Source organism: Typopeltis vanoorti, chromosome 8, assembly GCF_054136105.1.
Source record: "Typopeltis vanoorti isolate ZY-2024b chromosome 8, IOZ_Tvanoo_1.0, whole genome shotgun sequence".
NCBI lineage: Eukaryota > Metazoa > Arthropoda > Arachnida > Uropygi > Thelyphonidae > Typopeltis > Typopeltis vanoorti.
Genome location: NC_143556.1, coordinates 61,619,107 through 61,636,846, shown reverse-complemented (window position 1 = coordinate 61,636,846; position 17,740 = coordinate 61,619,107). Strand labels below are relative to the sequence as shown.

The following is a 17,740-nucleotide window of genomic DNA, read 5'->3' as shown; positions in this document are numbered from 1 at the left end:
AATACAAAATGTTATATTCAGGCAATGACAATCAAGAAAAAGAAGGAGTAGCCATAGTATTCAACACTAAATACGAGGCTAATCTTCTTGAATGGCAGGCAGTCTCAAGTAGAGTGATGTGGGCAAATATGAGAATGGGTAACTGGACAATGAGACATTATTATTATTATTATTATTATTATTATTATTATTATTGTGTGTATTAAACACACTTAAACTTCTTGCAGACACCACACTCTCAGGCAAGGCATTCCAATCATTCACAACTCTGCACGAAAAAAACCTGCCTCTCACTCCCCTACTCACACGCTCTTTATACAGTTTCCAGGGATGACCTCTGGTTTTCCCCTGATCTCCCACTATTCTCTGTAGAACTTCTCCACCATTGATCTTATAACAACCCCTTACCAACTTGTAGGTCTCTATCATATCTCCCCTCTTCCTCCTCTCCACCAGACTCTGCAAATTACATCTTCTCAATCTTTCCTCATGCTCAACATTCCAGAGGTCAGAAACTACCTTAGTCAGTCGCCTTTGGACCCTTTCCAACATCTCTTCATCCTTCTGAAAACCCGGTGACCAAATCTGGGCACAATAGTCCATGTGTGGCCTAATCAAAGCCTTATACAACGGAACAAGAATCTCTCTACTTCTACACGTCAGTGTCCTCTGCATCATTCCCAGAAGCCTTTGTGTTGTTTTCACAATTTTGGTGATGTGTCCCCTGAATTTTAGATCCTTATCCACTATCACCCCCCAGATATGTTATTTCCTCTACCTCCAAAAATATATTCTCACCAAGCATAAATTCTGCATCCCATCTTTGTTTTCCAAATTTTAAGACCTTACATTTTGCAACATTGAACTCACATCCCCATTTCCGTGCCCAATCACTCAGTTTATTCAAGTCTTCTTGCAAGGCCACAACATCCTCACTACTCTTTATGGTTCGTCCCAACTTTGCATCATCATCTGCAAACAACTGAATATCTCCATCCAAATCTTTGCCAATATCATTAATATACAAGTTAAATAGTAATGGCCCTAAAATAGACCCCTGAGGCACTCCACTAGTGACTTTCCTTTTCCTGGATATCGCACCCCCATACACAACTTGTTGATACCTATCAGATAGCCAGTCTCCAATCCAATGCACCAATCTAATATCCAATCCTATCTGCTCTAGTTTGACTGTCAACTGATCATGAGGTACTCTATCAAAAGCTTTTGCGAAATCCAAGTATATTACTGTGTATCCTTCTCCTCTGTCCAAGGAAGAAGCAGTCACTTTATTGTAATAAGTAAGTAGATTACTAAAACATGACCTCCCAATGGCAATCCATGCTGTCCGTGAAAGATTATACCATTGTTGTCAACCCAACTGTGGATCCTAGTTCTCGCAAGCTTCTCCAACAACTTAACCACAACACCTGGCACAGAGATAGGCCTATAGTTTGATGCTTGAGTTCGATCACCTCCTTTATGAAGTGGCACAATCTTGCCCTCCTTCCAAAAAAAAACACTCAACATGCATACAGTCAGGAATACATATCCATACTTGAAGTAGAAAAAGATCAAAAAGCCTGAAATATGGAAAGGCAGCAGGAGTAGATAATCAACCAGAAATGTTGAATTATGGTGGTATAAAAGTCTTAAAGTAGCTGCACTGCATAGTTCAGAAAGCCTGGACAGAGGGACGAATTCCCAATGATTGGAATAGATCTCTAATAGTACTCATATATAAAAAGGGGAAATAAAACTAAATGTGAGAATTACAGAGGTATTTCCCTACTGAGTGTTCCTGGCAAGATTTATGCAAATATACTTGAGAAACGGCTGAGAAGAATTGTATTGAAGAAAAGCTTGGTGAAGAACAAGCTGGATTCAGGCCAAATAGAGGCTGTCAGGATCAGATTTTCACTTTACGACAAATAGTTGAGAAATCATGGGAATATAAAAAAGCTCTATATTTAAGTTTTGTTGATCTGGAAAAGGCATATGACAGGTGCCAAGAGAGAAGATATTCAATACACTACAGTTATATGGTGTCTGTGGGGCATTATATCAAGCAATACTTAGTCTTTATTTCAGTTGTTCATCAGCAGTTAGAATTGATGGAAGTACAGGAAGATGGTTTAATGTTAAATGTGGTGTGAGACAACAATGCACATTATCCCCTCTGTTATTCATTATTTATATTGATCACATTATGAAGAAAAGTGGTATTAAACATGATATCAGAATTGGCAGTGTTAATGTTTTGCTTTATGTGGACGATGCTTTTTGCTTTATGCAGATGATGTTATACTTCTAAATAAATCCGCTAGAAGTCTGCAAGATTCCCTGACTAAAAGGAATAACTGTTGTAATAGATATGGTATGAAAGTCATCAATAAAAAGACAAAAACAATGAAAATAGGCAGAATCATTGAAAATGTCAACTGCGTTGTGATTGGAGAACCTGTGGAACAAGTAAAACATTTCAGCGACTTAGTCGTGATTTTTAGTGAAGATGGTAAATTAAATATGGAAATAGACAAAGAATCAACAAAGCTGGTATGGTAGGAAGTCAATTGAATAAATTCATATGGAATAAGAGAGAAATTAGTCGGAACACTAAATTAGCTGTATACAAGAGAGTGTTCAAACCAGTTTTAACTTATGGATCTGAGAGCTGGGTCGGAAGTAAAACACTTGACCAAAGACTAGAGACTGCAGATATGAGAGTCCTGAGAAAGATTAGAGGCATGAACAGATGGCATCAAGCAATATCATATTAAAAACGAGGGTATTAGGAAAGAACTTGACATTGTCAGCATCCAGGATTGCATTAACAGAGCTAATCTCAGGTGGTATGGTCACTTAAATAGAATGGGCAAGGAAAGATTAGCAAAACAAGTGTTCTCTGCCAGGTTGGCAAGAAAACGAACCAGAGGAAGACCAAGATATAGGTGGATTGATACTATATAAAGTGTTTTAGATGATAGAAATATAAGATCTGTTAATGTTGTAGTCTTGACAAGTAATAGACTGATTTGGAGGAAAATTGTAGATAGGAAGTTAGTAATGATGTAAATTTTTCATGTAGTACTATCATATTCTGTGCACCCCTTGAGGGTACATAGCAGCAATTTGATGATGATGATCTTCTGCTGCCTTGATTCTGATTCTCCACCTCTTCAGTCATCCATTTTACACTCACCTTATTTAATCTCCTGACCTTAGAAATACACTCAGTCATTGCCTCTGCCAGATACTTCCTGAGTAGAAACCAAGCAGCACTGATTTCCTTCCCATGAAATTCCTAATACCATGATATCACTGCAAGTCACCTCCTGAGTTTGCCATAATCACCTGCCTTATAGTTCCATATATAATCCTTTCTCACTTTCACCAACCGGAGGAAGATGTGAGGTTTCATTTATAACAATATCTTCAGATGGGATAATCAAATACAGGTAACCCTCGTATAACACGTTACTTATACAAAGCGGTCTACAAATTGTATTAACCCGTGTTCAACGCGGTTTCGATATAACGTAGTCTACGATTTCTAGTAACCCCCATTTCTTTTCATGTATTTTTCACCACGGGACTTAAAAATCAAATTTTATCTTCGTTAAATTTATGTCTGCCAGTATCGCACAAGTAGTTATAAGTATTGAATTTAGTTTTATCCCTGAATAAGGTATGGCACAGAGGCTTTTGCAGTATGTGTAATATATTTCTCAACAAATAGTGCAATTTCAGACAACTGGAATAAAAATGCCGCTAACTAATGAATCACATGTCCCCTCTCACAGAAACTATGCTGTATAGACTCAAGCAAAACCATATGTTGCACTGAAACACAGTATCTAACTAAAAACTATTGTCCAATTTTTCAATTACGAAATAAGTGTTTGTTTTATTGTATTTGAAATTCTCAATGTCATTATGACAGATCACAAAGGCTAACTTAAAATAAAATTCTACCAAGAATTTTATTCTACCAAGAGTGTGTGTGTGTGTGTTCGTCTGCCACCTCAAATGCAAACAAGCAGCCATAAAATTCAACTAAGAGTTGAAACTTTTGTATGAGTTGAGCCAGTCGGTAATGAGAAGTTCCATTGGAACAGTAAATGACATCCTGTCGTGATTGTGTTAAAACTAATAGTGAATGTTATGACAGTTTCAGATGTTATGGAATTCGATTGAAGAGAATTATCATTTCAACTCAACACTTGTCGGTTGTCTTTGGGTTGCACGATCTTTTGTTAATACTGCACCAATCATATGCACGTCTTTATAACTGCTGTATTGTGTAAAACAAAATTCAAATTTTACGTATTGTAATAATTAAAAATAGTTGAATAATTTATAAGCGTATAAAAGGGTATCACCTGTAAATCATTGACATGCCAGCAAAATTCTCAGACATGCCACCCCCTGGCACGAGTGCCATAGGTTCGCCATCTAGGGTTTACTGTATAAAGTGTTTATTGTTGAAAATTGTCTTCGTTTTCTGCCAGGAAAGCGCATTAAAAATCATAAGTGTGTTATTCTCAAGCTGAGTAGTTTATTTTCTGGTGAGTTACATACATATGTAATGCTTTTTTTTGTTTTTGTAGTAATGACCACTAAAACTGCAATGAAAGGGAAAAAATCAATATTGAAGAGGAAATTCATTTCTCTCGAAGAAAAAATTAAAATCTTGGATCGGTTGAAAATTGGAGAAAAACCAGGAATTGTTGCAAGGACTCTGAATTTACATGAATTAACAATTCGACAATCAAACAAAATGAACAAAATCCGAGAAAGTGTTATTGCTGGGTTAACAGTAAGTGCAAAGTGCGTTGCTCGTGTACGCGATATTCTAATAGAAAAAATGGAGAAATCTCTAATGATTTGGATAGAAGATTGCGCTCAAAAGAAAATTCCTTTGGATGGAGACCTTATTAAGCAAAAAGCTCCCAAAGTTTATAAACATTTAAAAGAACTTGATCAAGATTCTTCAGAAGAAATCTCTCAGCATGGATTTTGCCAGTAACAGTTGGTTCGAAAACTTTAAAAAGTGGTTTTCTTTGTATAATCTTAAAATCCAGGGAGAATCAGCATCAGCAGACATTGAAGCTGCCAGGAAATACCCAGCAGAACTTTAAAAATCATTGAAGAAGGTGGTTATAGTGCAGACCAGGTGTTCAATGTGGATGAATCTGGGTTAGTGGAAAAAAATGCCAAAAAAAAGCATCTATATTTTGAAAAATGAAAGATGAGCTCCTGGATTCAAAGTTTCCAAAGATAGAATTAATCTACTGTTTTGTAGTAATGCATGAGGTGATTACATGACAAAACCAATGTTTATTAACCGATCCCCAAATCCTCATGTGATGAAAGGGCTCGACAAGTCCACCCTACCTGTCTATTGGCAGGCCAACAAAAAGTTTTGTTGGCCTGCCAATGTTTTGTACCCAATGTAGAAAGTTACACAAAGAAAAAGAATATCGACTTCAGAATTCTACTAATTTTAGATAACGCACCAGGCCACCCAAACAAATTTAAGCCATCAGAATATTAAAATAACTTTTTTGCTGCCTAATACTACTTCACTTATTCAACCACTCGACCAAGGAATAATATCAACATTTAAGTCATATTATATTCGGCAAACTTTCCAATTCATTTTGGAAAAAATGGAATCTAATCCAAACATGACACTACCTCAAGCGTGAAAAGAGTTTTCAATATTGAATTGTGTGAAAATTATTTCTCTGTCCGTTAAGGAATTACACCCCTCTACGTTGAATGCTTGCTGTAAAAAAATATTGCCTGAAGCCGTTCTGGAACAAATTTTCGTACCTCCAGCGGATGCCAAGCTACGTTGTATAATAAATGTCGCACGCAATTTTGGTGGAGAGGGCTTTTGCGATATGGTTGAAAACAAAATCAGTGAATTAATTGATGGAGAAACAGGTTTAAATGAGGAGGAACTGGTACATTAATAGATGGCGTCTAACCAAATGGCAGGGAAAGTTTTGCCGAAGATTCTGATTGTGATGAATCCGTTAAAGAATTCAGTTTAAAGAAATTAGCTGAAGGATTGGACTTGGCAAGAAAGTTAGGAAGTTATTTTACAGATAATGATCCCTCAATGGAGCGCTCGGGAAAATTCACGAGACAATTGGATATTTGTTTAGCTCCATATTATGAACTTAATAAAAAAATTGCAGCATTGTGGTAAGCAAAGTCTTATTACTGACTTCTCGATAATTAAACCAGCCGAAGTAGGCAATGAGAATTATACAAATGATGTCCAAGAGATTTCAAGTGATGACCTCTGGACAATTAAAGAACATGTATGAAATGTTATTTCTGAAGACAGTGATGACGATTAAAATATGCACTTTATTTTATTGTGTCTAAAACATTTATGCATTATGTGCAATGAAATTTATGTACAATTTGTAATTTTTATAATTTTTATACTATGTATTTGTCTCATACTTTGTTTTTTTAACTTACATGAATTACATGAATTAAATAAAAATATTGTTTTTGTTGGATATGTCATTGTTGTTTATATAATCAAAAAAAAAAGGATTTCGGAACCTAACCCTACTTTTTCTATGTGATCTAAGTCTCGCATAACGCGATTTATATAACACAGCATTTTGGAACCTAACATCTGTGTTATACGAGAGTTACCTGTACTCTTCTCTTACCAATCAACACTGCTAACTCATCACTTTTGCCTGCTGTCTTACCATTACTTCACAAGCACACAGCTATACCATGAACTCTGCTTACTGCCTTAGCTACAGCCACAATCTTTTGCCTGTTACCGCTTACATTCAATGATATCTCATAATTGATAAGTATGCTGCGCTTCTTACTTACCCAAATTCCTAAATTCTCGCCTGTTTACACTCACCACATAAATGTCTTCAATCTCCCCAACAAGCATTCATGCTGCATTCACTGTTATCAAGTTGTCTTTTGGACTTGGTGCATTTTAAGGGTTCTGGTTCAGTACGCAGCTGTGGCATCTCACATATATAGCCTAGTCTGATGTTATGGAATACTACAGTATAGCTATTTAGAGGTTCCTCTATATTTATGTGGCCAATGCAGGATGAAGTGATTGCATTTTCAGCTGTCTCTTCCCTTGTGTATGAAGTTAGGAGTTAGATCATACACCGATAGTAGATCTAAATACCATGCTCTGCTGTTATTCATAATATTTATATTTATGTCACCTGTTACTAACAGGTATAGCTGCACCTACCTCTCTGGTAGAAGGCCAGCTAATTCGTTTAATGGGAAATTTTAAGATGTTTAAATTGCGTGGTCTATAAATGACATTTAATATCAGGAGTTCTCTCATTTGATATTGTTTATTTCAATGAACATGATTAAAGACATACTCTAACTTATACTTTATTTCTTTTAGTGCTAGTGTTTGTGTGGTAAAATAATAACATTCAGCAAACAAACACTAGCACTAGCACTTGTGTTGTTGTAAGTTTATTTTTGACACACTTAGTAGCTAGTTGCTTCTTCTCTTGGTGTGAATTCGTATGTCGTTGTCATCATCATCATCAAATCCTGATAGGTACCCTGAAGGGGTTTACAGGATATTATGATAGTTCTGCATGAAAAAGTTACACCGTTACTAACTTCCAATCAATAATTTTCCTCCAAATTAATCTGTTATCTGTCAAGAGGAGTCTTGACAAATAACTGGTCTTCCTCTGGGTGTTTTTCCTGCTAACCTGGCAAAGAATACTTGTTTTGCTAATCCTCTCCCATTCTGTTTTAGTGATTGTACCATCTGAGATTAGCTCTACTGACCATGCCAAATTCTTTCCTAATATCCTCATTTTTAATACAATACTGTCATTGATGTCATCTGTTTACTCCACTTATCTTTCTCAGAACTCGCATATCTCTCACATCCAGTTTTTGATCAAGTGTTTTATTTCTAACCCAGCTCATTTGAGATACATAAGTTAAAGATTTGAACACTGTCTTGTAGACAGTTATTTAGTGTTTCGATTAATTTCTCTCTTATTCGATGTAAATTTATTCAGTTGACTTCCTACCATACTAGTTTTAATAATTCTGTTGTTTATTTCCACATTAAATTTAATATCTTCACTAAAAATTATGTCTAAGTAGCTGAAATGTTTTTCTTGTTCTGCAGGTCCTCCATTCAGGATGCAGCTGATGTTTTCTGTGTTTTTTTTTTGTTTTTGTCCCTTTATTGCTGATTTTCATACCAAATGAATAACAAAAATTATTCAGTTTTATTATTATGATTATTATCCTAAGACCCCATGTTCTCACAGACTTATCTAGGAGGTGCTTTTTGTCATACACACAGCTCATCATACCATGCCTGAAACATATTCAAATTCTCTTTCGACACCATGCTGTCAGGTAGTGCATTCCAATCATTCACAACTCTCCATGCAAAAAAACCTGTCTCTCATTCCCTTGATCACAACCTCCTTATACAGCTTCCAGGGGTGACTTCTTGTTCTCACCAATCTCCCACCATTTTATGAAAAACCTCTTCATCATTAATCCTATAACAACCCCTTACCAATTTGTGTGTCTCTATCATGTCACCCCTTTTCCTCCTATCCATTAGACTCTACAAAGTGCATATTCTCAACCTTTCCTCATATTCAACATCCCAGAGATCAAAAATTATATAACACCAATCTGGGTCTGCCTCCCATTGACGAGACCTCAATAAAGGTCGAAACCGGTCTGGGTAGTGGCCCTTCCCTTAATGCATAGCAGTATACATGTCTGCAAGGAGATGTGCTTTGCATTATGGGAGATACTGAGACAAGGCGTGATCAGAGCTTGGTCCGCCTTTGCTACAAGTTGCCAAGGGATGTACCACCTTACCTCAGTCCTGAAGATATTTTCAGGCGCAAACTTTGTTTGCTTACACTTGGATAAAAGATTAAAGTAAATTTATTATAGTCTAACCAAGTGTAAAATAAAACTTCCCCATATACCTTTTGCTCACTTGCAGTCAGTCTCTCCTCCTCCTCCTCCTCATCATCAGCTGCTCTCAAACCTTCCATGATGGCTCATTCACAAGAGTGAAAGAATTTTATGAACTGCTCATTAAATATCTCAACTATATCCTTTGTAGCAGTTGTTCGTCAGATCACACTTGGACTATTGTGCTCAAATCTGGTCGCCTGTTTTTCTGTGTGTTGTGGAGACATTGGAGAGGGTCCAGAGTCGAGTGACTAAGACATTGTTTGACATTGTCTTAGTTTGAAATGCTGGCTATGGAGAGAGGTTGAAGAGATGTGAATTACAGAGTTTGGTGGATAGGAGATAAAGAGGTGATATGATAGAGATATTTCAGTTAGTGAGAGGATTTTATCAGATTAATCCAGAGGGGATTATAAAAAGAGTAGAAGGTGAGAGGGGAAGAACCAGAGTTCATCCCTGGAAGTTATGTAAAAGTGTGGTGAAGAGGAGTGCGAGGAGTAGATTTTTTACATGGAGAATCATGATAGTGATAGATAAATCATAGTGGTGTGCCTCAAGGTTCCTCACTGGGACCATTGCTGTTTAATTTTTAATAAATGATACAGGAAATAACTTGAAAGGAAATATTCAGTTGTTTGCAATGATGCGAAATTAGGTAAAGTAATAGTTAATCAAGGCAATGTAGCCAGCTTGCAGGACGATTTAAATAGGCTGTCAGTATGGGCAAAAGTTAATGGGTGTCAGATTACAAGCTGTGTATCACATTGATGGCATTGTATTCCAGGAAATAGATGAAGCTAGAGATTTAGGGATGGTGGTGGAAGACAGGAAGTTAAAGTTTAGAGGACATATTGCTAAGGTAGCCCATAAGATTACTTGGCTATTGAAGAAAACAGTAACAAGAAGAGATAAGGAAGTTGTTATTCCTCTTTATAAGGCCTTGATACAACCACTTCTGGACTACTGTGCTGGTCACCTGAGTTTCTCAGGGATGAGGAAGCAGTAGAGAGGATTCAGAGGCAAGTGAGTAAGATGATGAGTAACCTGTGGAATGTTTCTTATGAGGATAGATTGAAGGTGTATGGATTGCAGAAATTGGTTGATAGAAGAAAAAGAGGGGATATGATAGAAACATTTAAGTTGCTTAAAAGGTTTTAAAGGATAGATGCAGGAGAAATGCTTCAGTATTTGGCTAGTGGGAACAGAATAAGGTGTCATCCCTGGAAATTGAATAAAGGTGTGGTTGGTAGGGGGTGGGAGGACTAGATTCTTCTTGAAGAGTTGTGAATGAGTGGAATGGGTTGCAAGAGTCAATTTTGAGTGCTTTGTCTGTTAATATGTTCAGATAGGGATATGATAGAGTGTGTGGATAGATTGGGTCTCTTATGATGAGTCTTTGTACTCCATGGAGGTACCCATATAATAATAATAATAATAAATGTGTGTTGTCAGTTGAATGAACCTCCTACGATGAGTCTGCTGAATGCATGGCATTCAGGCAGGAGGGTGGAATAATAATAATAACAACAATAATAATTATACAATATAATTTCTTGGAAAAGCTTAATTTAATTTGTAATAAAGTGAAAAACTTTCTAGAATAGTCCCACCAGGTGACTCACCATATCAATTCATGTGTATGTCATCACTCTTGCATAAGAATGATTACTTGCGTTTGCTTATCCATATTCATCATACCTTCATAAACTGCATTCCATTCTCTTCAGATAACCCTTGCAATATATGGACAACTACATTATTATAACAAACTTTTATGGATTCCAGGAATAGTTTGTTATAGGAGATAATAGTCTCCTATAACAGTGAGATGTATCATCTGTCTATTTTGTCTGCCAATGTAAAGTCCATAATTTCTAAAATGAATGCTGATCACCGTGTAACACTAAAAGAAAGGGTCAACTATTCTATCTGCTTCTGTCTCCTCATGACCATCATCATTCATTAAGGCTAATCTTCCATAGTCATTCTTCCTCTTACTTGCCATATAACAAAAGAACATTTTGGGATTTCCTTTGGGTTGCTTGGCTGGATTCTTCTCATAATCTGATTTTGCCTTCCTTGCCATGCTGGTCACCTTTGTCTTTATGTACCCTCCACAGCATTTTCTTCTTCTTCTGTAGCTCATGCTTAATGATATTAACCATCCATCTAACTCCTGCCCAGTTTACCCTCGTCACCCTAGGTATACAATTTAATACTGCTTCCTCTAGATGATCCTTAACTATAACCCATGCACTGTTAAAATCCTTATCCTGCAGTGTTTTATACCATGGCACAGCTTTAAGCTTCTTTCTAAGCTTGTCATAATCACCTGCCTTGTAGTTCCACAAATATCCCTTCTTGATAGAACATTCCTCATGTTTTACAATCTCCGAAATACCGCATGGGCCCTTTGGCTAATTGGAGGCAGTGTCACCTTTGTTATGAATAGCTCTTCTGATCGTATGACATGGTCCAATACTCTTCCACCCCTAGTCCCCTCCATCACATGCTGCCTTAAGTAATTATCTCCTAGCAGGTGTATAAATTCTCTTTCCTTTTTGCCATTTGATCTTTCTTCCTTCCAGTCTATATCTCCATAGTTGAAGCCCCCCATAATAATCACAAATTTGTGATTTACAAATTTGGCTGTGCATGTCTTCCAGATCATCTATGGAATTTCCTGGCCTATATCAACAACCAACTGTATGTTTTGTCTTACTGGCCTTTATCCCACACCAGATTGTTTCAAATGAACAGCCCCCCCCCCCCACCTGTCTCCTGTTTTTTTTTGGCTGCAATTCAGTGGCGCACCCAGGGGGGGGGGGGGCTAAGGGGACATGCCCCCATCTCCAAAGAAAAAGGAAAAAAAAAACACTAGAAAATTTTCCAAAAATCTTTTCCTAATTAAAATTCATTTTTTTATTTATCTTGTATTCTATTTCTATACTACTTATGAATTAGCGATCATTGCAGATGATCAGTCATAGGTCTATGCGATGCGTAGTGGGTATTCTCAAATCGTCTACTCAACTGCATCATCTGCCATTAGCCAAGTCTCACTAATGCCTATAACTTTTGGTGAGGTTGCACTAACCAGTGTCAAAAACACCTTCCTTTTGTTCCTAATACTTTTGGCATTAGTATATAGAAACTGCAGTATCCTTTTATGCCCCCACCCACCACCTTTACTTCCTGAATTTATTATTATTATTATTATTCAGGCCTCCATGGAGTCAAAAGACTCATCGTGGGAGGTCCTTCCTAAGAAACACAACGTCTATCATACCACTCCTTAAACTCATTGACCGTTCTCACTCTCACCACTCCATCAGACAATGCATTCCATGGTTCAACCACCCTCCATGAAAAGAAACCACTCCTCACCCTCTTGCTCACAGTTTCCTTTTGTAACCTCCAGGGATGGCCTCTTGTCATCATGCCTTCCCGCTGTTCAACCAAGCGAAAGAACTCCCCAGTGTCAACACTGTAACCACCTCTCAACAGTTTAAAAGTCTCAATCATCTCACCTCTCCTTCTTCTATCCACCAAATCTGAAGTCCCCTCAGCCGATCCTCATAACTATCATTGCACAATCCTGAAACCATCTTTGTTATCCGCCTTAGTACCCTTTCCACAGTTAATCTATCCCCTTCAAATCCTGGGGACCAAATCTGAGAAGAATAGTCCAAGTGTGGTCTGATCAGGGTCTTATACAATGGAATGATAACTGTTTTATCTCTGCAGGTCAGTGTCCTTCTCATTATTGCAGCAATCCTCTGTGTAACCTTCACCACCTTTGCAATATGTCCCCTAAATTTCAGGTTTCTATCAATCATCAACCCCAGATCTCTTGTCTCCCCTACTTCCTCCAGTATAACTCCTCCCATAGAGTATGCAGTGTCCCATCGATGTTTCCCAAACCTCAAGACCTTGCATTTTGCTGCATTAAACTGACACCCCCCCATTAATTTGTCCATCTATCTAGCTTATTCAAATCCTCTTGCAGGGCTGCCGCATCTGTACTATTACTAATAATCCTTCCCAGCTTTGCATCATCCGCAAACAACTGAATATCCACTTGCAATCCACGGACAATGTCATTGATATAAAGGTTAAACAATAATAGGTCCCAGTACTGAGCCCTGTGGGACCCCACTTATAACCCTCTGCTTCCGTGAAACTGCCCCACCACACACAACTCTCTGATACCTATCAGACAGCCAATCCTGAATCCAGTTGACTAATCTGACATCCAGACCCATGTGCTACAACTTAAATAACAACTTATCATGTGGCACCCTGTCAAATGCCTTCGCTAAGTCTAAGAAAATTGCAGTATATGCCTTTCCCTCATCTAATGCTCTTGTAACTTTATCATAAAAGACTAGCATATTGCTAAAACAAGAGCGCCCCTTCAGAAATCCATTTTGACTCTCACTGATAACATTACCCCCATCTGCCCAATCAATGAGTATACAGCCCTTCATTACCTTCTCCAAGATCTTACTAACTACTGATGACACACAAACTGGCCTATAATTAGGCACTTCCAGTCTGCTACCACCCTTATGCAATGGTACTATCTTACCTTCTTTCCATTCCATGGGCACCTTTCCCACAGCCAGACTTTCATTGAAAAGCCAGGTCAAAGGCATTGTCAGTTCCTTAGCACATTCTCTCAAAATTCGTGGTGCAGTACCATCCAGTCCCACAGCTTTACTGACATCTAGAGTACTCAGTATTTGAAACACACTCTCCTCCTGTACCTCTAAACCTCGAACCTGCCCAATCCCGCTAGCATTAAAACTGACTCCTCCAGGATGAAATACTCCAATAAAATGTTCATTGAACAATTCCACTATGTCCTCTGCATCAGTCACTTTTTTCCCATTTTTATCCAACAATATCATTCTTCCGCAGTCATTTCTCCTCCTACTGGCCACATATCTAAAAAATTCCCTAGGATTTTCTTTGGATCTTAGGGCCAATCTCCTCTCATATTCCAGTTTCATCTTCCTTACCATACTAATCACTCTTCTGGCCTGTGTCTTATACTCTTCATACATCTTCTCTTCACCTGTCTCCTTATATCTCTTCCATACCCTCTTTTTCGGAGGCAATTCATGTTTAGTATTGTTTGTCATCCACTTTACTCCAAATTGTGTCCTCTTGTTCACTCGTGGTATACACCTTACCATTGCTGCTAACAAATATTCCTTCACAATTTCCCAAGCACTAATGATATCGTGGCCTTCCAATTCCTCCCTCCATGAAACTTCCCCAAGTTGACGTCTCAGACTATTATAATCACTTGCCTTATAATTCCACATACATTCCTGTCTCTTTGATACTCCTGCATGTCTATTCATTTTCCAAGTCAAAACCATATGGTCACTCTCTCCAACTGGTGGGAGAGATGTCGTGTCAGTTATTATCAACTCTTCTGATGCTATAACCAAATCCAAAACTCTTGAACCTCTTGTTCCCTCTATTACATGTTGCCTAAGACATTTGTCCCTCAAGAATTCTAGAAATTCCATTCCCTTATTGCTATATGCATCTTCCTCTCCCTTTATATTACTGTAGTTAAAATCTCCCATAACAATCATTCTTCTTGCACTTGCCAAACTCAACTGTCTAAACATTTCCTGGTCCCCACCCTCTGTGCTCCTTGGTCTGTAGCAACACTCCACTAAATATCCTATCTTATAATTGACTGCCATATTCAATATTTTTGCTTGAGAGATTAGATTCTTTACTTGGTCATTCTCATACTCACTCGCCTCATGGGTACCTTCACTCAGGCTCACCTGCTTCCACCCTAATTGCTAAGTTTTTTGCAATTTGCATTTTAGCATGCTCGGTGAACAAAGCTCTCTCTAGCCACATAACAGCAAAATCATTTAGATGGAGAAATGAAACTAGAGAAATGAAATTCTTGTGAAGGACAACATGCTATACTCTCTGGGACAAGAAAAGAAACACAGAAATATGTAAAGAACCAAATATACTCAATTTATTAATTTCGATAGTATATATTAGAACACAGACTGATAAGTAAATAATTATTTATTGATTTATTATTATTATTCTTCTTCTTATTATTATTATGAGAAACCTCTAGGGAGTCCAAAGACTCATCGAGGGAGAGTGTGTACAGCATTGAATGATTGAACCCCTTTCAAGTACTAACCGCGCTCAAACTTTCTTAACTTTTTGCGTGAGCCATTAGTAGCAGAGACTCTACCCAACCGACCAATCTTTGCTGGCAAAGGTTGGTCGATTGGTGAAATTTTTTTTATGACAAAGAATGTAAACTCCAAATTCGTTTAATTAGTTCAGGAAAGAGATCATTTAAGTGTTACGTAGATGGTTGTGATTGGACTTTCACAACAGAATATAGATTGCAGCATCATCTGGAGATGCACATTGGTAAGAAAGATTTTATTTGTGATGTTGATGGTTGCTATTGTTGATTCACTGCTGTTACTGTGTGTAATTTAAAAGCATACAAAAAAGAAACATATACAACCAAAACAGTCTAATTTTTTAAGTCTAATTAATTTTTAAGTAAAAAAAACAGTCTAATTTTTGAAGATGTGATTCAAATTCGGAATTAAGTATTCCATCAGATACAGTGGTGCTGTTGTTATTAATAAAGCTATAAATATTCAATCTAATGAAATAGGTGGATCAATTTATAATTAAGGATATTAGCATTGAAACCCCAACAGATGTCTCAGTTATTATCAAAGATATAGACATTCAAACGCATACAACTGATGTGCCTGTTATTATCAAAGATATCAGTATGCAGGCTCCCATAACAGAAGTTCCAGTTATTATCAAGGATGTTGATTTGTAGGCATCTGTAACAGATGTACCAGTTGTCATCAAGACTATTGATATTCAGACATCAACTGAAGATATTCCAGTTGCTGTCAAAGATAATGATATTCAATTTCTGATGCATTCAGGTGAAGGAATTGGTGCACAAGAAAGTGGTCCTGTTACAGACTTAATAGTTACTGAAATTTTGCTTCAGAATAATAATGATAATAGAAAGTATTTTACCTTGGGTATAATAAATGGTTAAATATACCAAGCTATTTTAAACCTGGTTTTATTCTACTTTTACCATGGGTTACCTTGGTCTTGCACTGTCTGCAGGGTCAGCTAGACTTGCATTATGTGCATGCACAAACTTGACTTATTTGTCTGTTTGCTTACTTGGGAAATGGAGTAAAACCAGGTTTAAAATAGCTTGGTATCTTTAACAATAATGATAATAGTTTTGCAGTATTAGATAATGTTGATTGTTTGTAAATTGAAAAGCATGACATCTTTTCTAGAAAGGAACTAAGAGAAAATGGCATTGAATATAAGAAGGATCAAGAATCACATCTTGTTGGCCTAGATAATAATTCTACTATACTTTTATCCAATGGCAATACAGATTCATTTGAAAACAACTAGTATATGAAAAACAGGAAGTCATTGTTTCATCTACAAGTAGGCCTCAGTTGGCCAGAGTTACAAATGCTGTCACAGTCACTGAAACAATGCCCTCTATACCACAACTGACACCAACAGTTTCATATATTGATAAAAGTATGCCATTAGAAATTACAGAAAAACCAATTTATCCAAATAATAAAATTCTAAAAGTTTCTAACACCAAACAGGGACAACAAATGTTTGTAATGAATACAGAATCTGCTACCACGTTAGCTGCTTTAAATCCTTTTGATTTAAAGCAGCCTGCTTTAATGCCTGTTGAAAATTTTTCCCCAAATACTGTTACCCTTAAAGGGGTGTCTCTGCTTTCTTCTGATTCCAATGTAATGGTTATACAAATGCATTGCTAAAACAAGAATCAGATAAAAATTTGCCAACAAAAATGACAAGTAAAGGAAGGCTTAGCTAGTGATGCCGAGTCGGCGTGATGTGATGAAGCAACAAGCATTGCAAAATTTGTTAGCAAGTTAACAAATTGCAACAGAAATAAAAGAGACAGTGGTCATGTTCTGTAAATGGTTGTGGACAAGTTTATGATAAAAAAATCTTAAAAATTTGGTGATATTTCGATTGTGATATTGTTGATATTTTGCTGGTATTCTAACCACCATCTTCAGAGCAGAAAAAACAGTTACACAGTGCTTGAGACCAGAACAATCTCAAGCAATAAGTCAATAAATAATTATTGGCAATCCAGTATCATTAATATGATACATCATATGCCTTTTCTACCCGAAATGTATAGCATTACATTTTGCAACATTAAATTGGCAATCATTATCCTTTGTCCACAATGCCAATTTATTCAAATCATCCTGCAGGATATCTATATCACCTTTATCAACTATTGCTTTCCCCAGTTTTGCATCATCAGCAAACAACTGAATACTCCCACCCCTACCTTTAAATATTTCCCTATATCATTGATATACAAATTAAAGAGTAGTAGCTCTAGCACACAACTGTGAGGTACTTCACTAGTCACCTTCATTTTCCTATATTCCACTCCACCATATACTACTCACTAGTGTCTGTCTGTCTGTTCAGCCACAGCTGCCTTTGCGTCCGAACTCACAGCCTCTCTGTGCCTCACAACACTATGGATGCCACTTCTTTCAACCCTTTTCTTCATTGGGGCCATTGTCATAGTACAGTTAATAAAGAACAGTCACTACATTTGGACACAAAATAAAAAAATGCTTTATGCACACACACACAC

The 17,740-nt window shown here is 37.1% G+C and overlaps 1 protein-coding gene across 1 annotated transcript in view; it reads left to right on the top strand.

Annotated features, from left to right (window-relative positions):
• Nucleotides 1-17,740, top strand: part of LOC150104035 (hemicentin-1-like) — a 594,473-nt gene that overhangs the window by 79,869 nt on the left and 496,864 nt on the right. The window lies entirely within an intron of this gene.